We start from the raw sequence: 8,268 nt of genomic DNA, 5'->3' as shown, positions 1-8,268 counted from the left end.
AAATATCTTGCATATACAATTTCTGAGACACATTGACTTAGGTTTAACTGATTTCAATTGTGAAATCTTATTCTACTTACTGGATTTTAAAATTGCCACTAGATAAATGTGAATAATCTTTCTTAAAAAGTGTTTTATTTCAACCTATTGAAAACCACTTTTGTGGGAACAGAAATAGGTACAGTTTGTGGACAAACATGCTTAATGAACATAAAATATAGAAAAGGTGAATTAATGTTGCTTAAAACAAACTTTCAGCAACTGATAAACTTTCCAAACCGTTTTATGGATGTGGACTCAGTATGTTAAAATAATCGCACCAGGTGAGCAGACAGAAGCTGATTTTATTCAGATTCCACTATCAGCAACAGGCCAGAGCACCTAGTAAGGATAGATAGCCAGCTCCACACCAAGACAAAGAGCCTGGAGGGATTTTAAGCACTGGAATGAACTAACAGAAAAAGATTGTAACACATTAGGAAGGGAATCTGATCAATGGGATGTGTTGAGTACATTCAGTTATTATTGAGTTTGCAGGTTTTCTTCCAGGGTTAAGCTTGCTGTGTTTGCCAATTGATGCCCCTGGAAATTAGGCTTCTTTCCTGTGAAGACAGAGATAGGGCACTATCTTCCTTAATGGTTACCTTTCAAAGAAGTGGCTAGTAGGTCCTAGAAAAGACTTCCTGGTAGTATTATAGATTTACATCTCAAATGGCAGATAAAATAATTTACAACTGCAAGTTTTCTAGTCAATGTTCTAAAAAAAAGGGGAGTGAAGCGACCAATAGTAAGGGAGAAACTTGTCTGCAGTTTAGTCAAGCTAAGGGGAAGTTTACACTCTTTTGGTCAAATGTAAAGTGGGAACAAACACAAAATGTAATGATGACAAGCAAATGTGAATGGTAAAACATTTAGGGAAAAATAAAGATGAACAATTGGTAAAAATTTAGTAAAGTTTCTTTTAAGTTATTTAAAAGAAATTATTATAGAATAAAAATTGATAAACTGACCAACAAAAAATTTAAGGTTCTTTGTTGAAAACTAAGTATATGGTAATATCCTTGATTTCCTTATCACACACCACATACATAACTGAAAAACATATTGTATGCCATAAAAATATGTGATAATTAAATGTAAATAGAAAATATATAAAAAGAAAAGAGAGTCATATTAAGCATTTAATTACTCTTTATTTTAAAAATAATCATATAGTTAATTGTGTAGGTTTGGGTTTGGGTATGTCAAAAGTGGGTTTAATAGACAATTCTATATATTTCTCAGTGTTCATGTAGAGTAATAGACTGAAGGAAAATTTTCAGTTAGGGGAGCATGGGATTCTGAACTTGACCTGCTTTAGACCCAAATCTGACATATATAGCTACATGAGCTTTAGTGAATGATCAATCCTTTCTTGTAAAATAAAAATAATGATAGCCACCTCATACACTCTGGCTAGATCTAACAAGACAGAACTACAAAACACCTAGTGCAGTGATTAGCACGTAGAAAATCGCTGTCAAGTATCAGTTCCCTTCTCCTAACACCCATAATAGTGTTGTAATAAAGTTTAGATTAGAAAATATAATAAATTGTCTGATAGAAAAACGACTGTATTTCTCCCATCTTCTCTTCTCTTCAAATGCACACAATATAACCCATATGACTGAAAGTAAAGCAAGAACCTTAAAAGTTGTCAGTTTGGGAATCCCATGTTTCTATGCACCAATATGCACCAATGACTTTCTATGACCTTAATTGAACCTCTGGACCATTTCTCAAATAAATATAATAATGGAAAACATCTCTCCCTCACAAGGGTGCTTTTAGCATTACAGGAAGAAAAAATCTTTTTAAAGTACACAAGATGGAAGTACTGTTGTTATTAAATATGTGATGAATTGTTGCTAATTCATATTCTGTGATGCTGAAAGAGTCAGTAGCTTTAGAAAGCAAAGACTCTCTTGAGAGTCTTGGCCAGAAGAAACTGCATAATGGCAATTGAATTACATTTTAAACTGAAAAAAAAAAAAAAAAGAAAAAGAAAATCATTGAGAAACCTTAGTATCCCTACGGGGGGGAAAAAATAGGATGCTATTATATTGCAGTAGAATACTTATACCACTGGAAGAGAAGTTTAATATGATCTCATTCCTTGGCAATATCTATAAGAAGCAAGTGCTTCACTGAGACATAGCCAAGAAATTTCCTTTTATAGAGTAATACAATGCCAAAGTATATGCTAATACAAAGCACTTAATCTAGTGTTTAGAAAATCAAGACCTTTACCAACATTAAGAAATTAACACATATATATTATTCTGGTCTGTACATATCATATATTGCTAAGCTATGTAGGCAATGAGTTTTAAAAAAATAATCAAATGAATATTGAATAAAAGCTTAACAAAGCTTACAAAACTCTCTTTGTACATTGTAAAATTTCAGCCTGAAAAGAGACACTTTTTGTCTAAGAGGAGACAAATTTGATAAGAAAATCAATGCTTTAAATTAGATCCATATTCACTAGAAATGGAATGAAGTTTATAATCTTTGTAGCAGTTTATAGTTAAAATAATGAACACATTAATTACAAATGATCCTTATAAATTCTTTACAGAGGTCCAGCTGCAAAGGCATGTTCTGATAGATGCTACTCCCCAGCAGTTAAGGCCACATGGGAGGCCTGAGTTTGGTTTCTAGACCACACTGTGTCTGGCCTAACAACCTAAAGGTCAGACACAGGGGCACATGCCTGTAGCTCCAGTTATTTGAGAGGATGAGGCAGTTAAATTCAGATGGAACAAAGTCTTATGTAATAAAAAAACGAAACAAGGGGACTGGCAATGGCATAATGGTTGCCACTGGACTTCCATTTAGTCAACCACAGTTCGAGTCCCTGTCCCAGTGACTTAAAATTCATGCTATGTGCATGTGCATGTGTGCCCAAATACCCTCTAGGGTATGATTTCTCACTTTCTGTCTCTGTCTCTCCTGTGAGTGCATGATCTCTATAGCAAAAACTTCTCTTTAAAAAAAAAATTCATAGAAAATCCAAAACTTGGGATCATAGCCAGAAAACACCTTTCTCTAAACAATTCTTACAGGTCCTCATTTGTCAAAGAATAGCAAACATTCCTTTACTCATTTATCAGATATTCATTAAAGGGTCATTTTCTCTGTAAAATATTAGAAATACAAAAACTGATCTCTATAGCAAAAACTTCTCTTTGAAAAAAAAATTCATAGAAAATCCAAAACTTGGGATCATAGCCAGAAAACACCTTTCTCTAAACAATTCTTACAGGTCCTCATTTGTCAAAGAATAGCAAACATTCCTTTACTCATTTATCAGATATTCATTAAAGGGTCATTTTCTCTGTAAAATATTAGAAATACAAAAACAGCTTAAAAATTTTGTCTCTTGATCATGAGTTATACAGTCTAAATGACAGTAAAATCCATAAAGAAATGGTTCAAGTGAAATAAGAGAGCTTCTCTGATAGAAGTCTGTGTGAGTATAGTGCAAACATAAAAAGCAAGAAATCAACCATAGGTCATAGAAACTGCAGTGACTATTAAGAGAAGAATGATAGTAGAGGTGAAATTTGGTAATTAGGCAGATGTTTTTGTTATTGTTTTTGTTTTTTTAGGAGAGATATTTTGGCTATAGCGTACATGCACTCACTGGAGAAAGAGAGAGAGAGAGAGACAGATGACAGAAAGTAAGAAATCACCCCTTCAGGAGGTTGGCCATGCCACAATAACCTTCTCCTCTATTCTCCTCTGGGGATTTTGGGCACACATGCACATGCACCCAGTGTGAATTTTAAGTCACTGGGTCTGGGACTTGAACACAGTAGGGAGTCCAGCTATGTAACCATTATGCCATCTGATGGTCCCGGCAGACAAGAAAAGGTAATGTAGGCAGAGGAATGAGAATGTGCAAAACCAGAAATGTGTAAAATTCTCCAGGGTATCTGAGATTTGCATGTGAAGAAATTCAGTTTGTGAATGAGGTGGAGAATCTATGGGAAGGGAAGTATGTTTTAAGTTGTCAATGTAGTAACAGGGAGTGGAGAAAAAGATAATCATGATGCCACAGTACTCAAAATGTATGAGACTTCAGAATGCGGCAGAAGATCCACCCAAGTGTCTTGTGACATTTTAAATTTCAGGAAAAAACTCTTCAACACTTGCAGAGCACCATAAAGACTATCAGTATTACGTTGTTAGACCCTAACTACTTAGTAAATTAAACTATTGAATATTTATTTTAGGTGAGGAATACTTTGCAGGGCATAACCAAGGCACAAAAGGGCTCCAAGACCTAAGGAATTTTGGAACCCATGCCCATGCTTTTTTTTTTTTTTTTTTCCTGGCTATAAGGCATGTGTACTCATTGGACGCAGAGAGATGGTGGGGGGCGGGCAGTGAGAAAGCACCCACTCCAAGGGGGATGGGCACACTGCAATTCCTTCTCCTTCATTCTCTCTCTCTTTTTTTTTTTTTTTGGGGGGGTTTTGGCTTTTGTGAGCTCGCCAGACAGAGAGAAACAGAGAGACAGAAAGCGAGAAATCATAATTTCTCCTCCATTCTCCTTTCGGAATCTTGGGCACGCACGCAAACACGTCCAGCGTGAGTTTTAAGCCACTGGATCTGGGACGCGAACCACAGTCGACTACGTGGGAGTCCAGCGACATAGCCATTACGCTAACTGCTGGTTCCCTCCTTCATTCTCTTTTTGGGATGTGCCCAGTGTGTTTTCTCAAGTCACTGGGTATGGAACTCATACTGCACAGGCAGCCTTGTGGGGTTCAGCTGCCTCAATCTCCATGCCATCTGGTAACCTCAGCATGCATGTAACAACGTTTAATGAACAGGAAGCACAAAAGCATTTTAATGAAGGAAATAAAATTGGCAAATTGTATTTTGGGTTGATCAGTCCAACAGTGATGGAGAGCATTCCTTCCAGAGCTTCCATTTTGGAAGCACAAAGACTATTCTGAGATTGTGGGATTTAGACAAAAAAGAAACAATGAGATGTCGAGTGAATGATGAGAATATGTAATCAAAGGAATAACTACTACTACTCAGCCAGCGGCTTTTAACTTCTTGGTTGTTTTTTGTTTGTTTGTTTGTTTTTTTTTTGAGAGATTTTCACTGTAGGGCGCGTGCGCTCGCCAGACAGACAGAGAGAGACATAGAGACAGAAAGCGAGAAATCACCCCCCAGGGGGGATGGTCACGCCGCAATCCCCTCTCCTCCATTCTCCTCTCAGGATCTTGGGCACGCACGCACACGCGCCCGGCGTGAGTTTTAAGCCACCGGGTCCAGGACACGAACCGCGGTCGACTACGTGGGAGTCCAACGACATAGCCATTACACTAACTGCTGGTTCCCTTAACTTCTTGGTTGTTGTTCCTTTAAAATTCTGGATGATTTTGGCAACACTCTTGAAATTATTTAGTTATATTCACAATTACTTAGTTGTTCCTTTAGCCGAATTTCATTTGCTATTTATCTGAATAAAGCTATACATAGTCTGATGCAAAACACTAGTCTAGCCCAGAGTAACATTCTTGCACATTCCATTAAAGTCATGTATTTTCAATGTGACATTGACATTGCATTACACCTTTAACTTACTGTACAAAGAAAGCATATATTCTACTAATTGAGAAGCAGTGACCTAGCCTGATTAGCCAAGTGGAAACTGATACCAGAAGTATTTCCTTAGCATATATGACTCACATGACATCTACACACAATTCCTGGTTTCCCACACCCTGAAACTTCGCATGCTTCTGAAGTCCTTATTTGCAGGATCACTCTTTGCCTTCTATAACCCAAGTCCTATATTCATAGAGAGTTCAAACTATTTCATTATTAAGACTAATATTTACTGCACTGGGTGTTTTTTGAATCAGAGTCTCTTTCCAACATCTGACACAAATTATTTTAGTTATTCCTTATACCTCCTCTGTGATAAAGATGGTGGCATTATCACTCCCGTTTACATGTTAGGAAACTGAAGCACAAATTTAAGTATGCTAAGTTGCATGGATATAAAGGTGGACCTAAGTTACAAGCCCGTATTTTATAATTCTAGAGTTTGCAGTATTAAAAACTATACTGAATATCTTCTACATAGGAGCAATAACTAAATTTTGTGTTTATTTGTAATTATTTTAAGCATTAAAATAAGCCTACCTACTTACAAAGCTCTCTTTTAACTTAGATTATTTGGATAAAAATATCATTAATTTGATTTTAGAGAAAATATTACTGCGATTATCAAGACATATATAAATAAAAATATAATCCTGACTATTGCAGTTAGATGATCACATTAAAATTATAGTCTACCCAGTGCCCAGCAGGTGGCATGGAGGTTAAAGAGGCTGGACCCCACATGGCTGACAGTGCAATTTGAATCCTGGACCCAAAAAAAGTAGTCCACCCAAGGTGCATGTGTGTGCATTTCCAGAGTCCCTATGGGAAAATGGAAGAGAAGAGATTTCAGCATGTCCATCCCCTTTAGGTGGTGATTTCTCATTTTCCCTCTGCCTCTCTGTCTCTTTTGAGTGAGCACAGGTGCCTTATATCAAACTAAAAAAAAAGAAAAAAAAAAAGTAGTCTCTCCAACTGCAACACTTTGGTACAATGGCATAGTCCTTAAATTTGTGGACAAAAGAAACAAATTTATCAGTTTGTTTCATGTTTGTAAGGTCCTCAGAGACTGACAGACATTAATAAAGTAATAAAACATGGATGTTTTACTTGAAATGTTAGTTTATGGTACTGACATCTCAGTCTAGTCATGAAAATTCTAGTGCTTACCATCTCGGTTCTTTATTATATCAAAGTACAAAGGAGAAAGATTTAAAAAGTAAAGATAATCCAAAAATTGCATGATGACCATGAAGTTAGATCAATGAGATGCAGAGAGTCTTGGAACATAATTCATTTATGCCATAAAAAAAAAAGCCTAAATAACTATAGCAAAGTACAGCCATTAAGTCTGGGGTGAACAGTGGTGGGGATGGTTGAAAAGAGAAGTAGATAATTATAAACAGAGAGAAAATCATGGTAAAAGATCAGGAAACAAGAAAAATTTTTCAGGGGAACTACAACCACAATATTTTAGAATAGCTCTCTATTGATTAATAGATTTATACGGGGAGATTATGAATGAAAAGTATGCAAGAGGGCATAAGCATGACCATGTAATGACTAAAAGTTGCACTGAAATGCCTGGATATTTTCCTGAAAGAGTTGATAGATTTTAAGTATATTTATTCTAGTTATAAGGGGGGAAGTATTTGGAGGTGTTCAAGCATTATACAGCTAAGAGATTTCTACCTTTTTTATTTTAATTAATTTATTTTTTTGGAGAGGTTTATGCTATACGACATGTGCACTCGCCAGACAGACAAAGAAAGACAGAGAGAGAGAAAGCGAGAAATCACCCCCCAGAGGGGATGGCCACGCCACAATCCCTTCTCCATTCTCCTCTCGGGATCTTAGGCACGTACGCACACACACCCAGCGTGAGTTTAAGCCACCGGGTGCGGGACTTGAACCACAGTTGACTATGTGGGAGTCCAGTGACATTGCCATTACACTAACTGCTGGTCCCTACCTTTTTTTAAATTACTAGCATTTCACAAGTCTTACTCTGTGTCAGTAAGAACTTTTATATATTAGTCACAAGAGTATTTTTCATATATTAGCTCATGTAATTTTAGAAAGCTATTTTGGGCATAACATTTGGAAAACTTTTGTTCTATAAATAAGAATAAGTAAATGAAGATATTTCCTAAATGTATAAATATTGTATTAATTTTAGAGGGATAGTGAAAAACCACAATTACAGGTGCAAGCTCAAGGTGGCAAATAGACTCATAAGATCCAAATGAGCCTTTTTTTATTGACTACATTTATTTAGCTTAATGACTGGACACAAGGTGGGAAATGCAGCAATCACAGCATCTTCAAGTCAATTTCCTCTCTCTCAACAACTTCCAAGTATATCGTTTTTTGTTGTTTTTCATCTAGCTTACCATGTGGATGATTGACTTCCATGATTGACAGCCTAGGCATATGTATATCACATTGACATGTAGAAACTGTATCTTCTGCTAATCATTTGTACTTTTCAAGGCCATAGGCAACAAACTTCCATGCCAGTTTATAGTTCTTCTAATTCACTGCTGACTTCATGCAACAAAGGAACACCATTTTTCATGTTTCTTAGCTTCATGC

This window comes from Tupaia chinensis, unplaced genomic scaffold, assembly GCF_000334495.1.
Source record: "Tupaia chinensis unplaced genomic scaffold, TupChi_1.0 Scaffold000478_3, whole genome shotgun sequence".
In the NCBI taxonomy this organism is placed as follows: domain Eukaryota; kingdom Metazoa; phylum Chordata; class Mammalia; order Scandentia; family Tupaiidae; genus Tupaia; species Tupaia belangeri.
The sequence above is the reverse complement of the archived record's forward strand: the minus strand, read 5'-3'. Positions refer to the sequence as shown.